This window comes from Arachis stenosperma, chromosome 4 (genome assembly GCF_014773155.1).
Source record: "Arachis stenosperma cultivar V10309 chromosome 4, arast.V10309.gnm1.PFL2, whole genome shotgun sequence".
NCBI lineage: Eukaryota > Viridiplantae > Streptophyta > Magnoliopsida > Fabales > Fabaceae > Arachis > Arachis stenosperma.
Genome location: NC_080380.1, coordinates 136,888,618 through 136,889,651, shown reverse-complemented (window position 1 = coordinate 136,889,651; position 1,034 = coordinate 136,888,618).

Below are 1,034 nucleotides of genomic sequence, written 5' to 3'. Positions count from 1 at the left end.
TTTAAATTTTATATCGCATCCATTTCAATCATAATAAATAAAAAGTACGTCAACTTGATATCTAAGAGAAAATGATGAAATAAAATCATAACACAGTTCTAAAGTAAAAGCTTAAATTAGACCATAATATTATTGCACAATACAAATTGAAATTAATTTTACACTATAATGTACCACACATACAGGTAAATGACTTAAGTTTAAACACGATTTTTTTTATTTATGCATACATGATAATACCATGGTTTATAAATACCTCATGGATAACATATCATATATTGCTCTGAATGATGAGTACAGAAGTTGGAGTGTGGTGGTTTGTGTCCACGATAGTTGCCTTCTTGCGATGACGCCTCATAAGAAGAAAAAGAATTGTTGTAAAAGCTACCGAATGAAAGAGTAATTGGTAAACAAATGATATTTTTTTCTAGCATATATGATCTTTTATAGTGGTAAAATAAAAATAGAAGGAATAAAATTTTGTATTTTTATATTAGGAATAGAATTTGATATTTATCCTAATAAAATTAATAACTAATTAGTTATAATTCATGTATTTAAATAAATAAAATAAAAATATTTTTAAGAATTAATCAAATCAATCAGTTGATAAAAAAAATTAGTATAATTGATTTTATTTGATTTATTGAATTCAAAAAAATAAATTAGGAAATAATTGATTGAATTAATTAGTTGAAATAATTGATTGAATTAATAATAATACACGGGTAATTGAAATAGTTTATATACAGATTTTTCAAATTATTATTATTATTATTATTATTATTATTATTATTATTATTATTATTATTATTATTATTGGATAATAAATAAGAATTAGAATTATATAAATATTTTTAAAATTAATATAATTAAAATGACTAAAAATATTTAAAATCAATGTGCATTATTAATATCATAAGATTTGATCATTTTATGATTAGAATCAAATATTCTTATCATGATTATCACGATCGGTGTCATTATCATATCATTATCATATATTATTATTATTAAAAGTATTTTCAATTGAT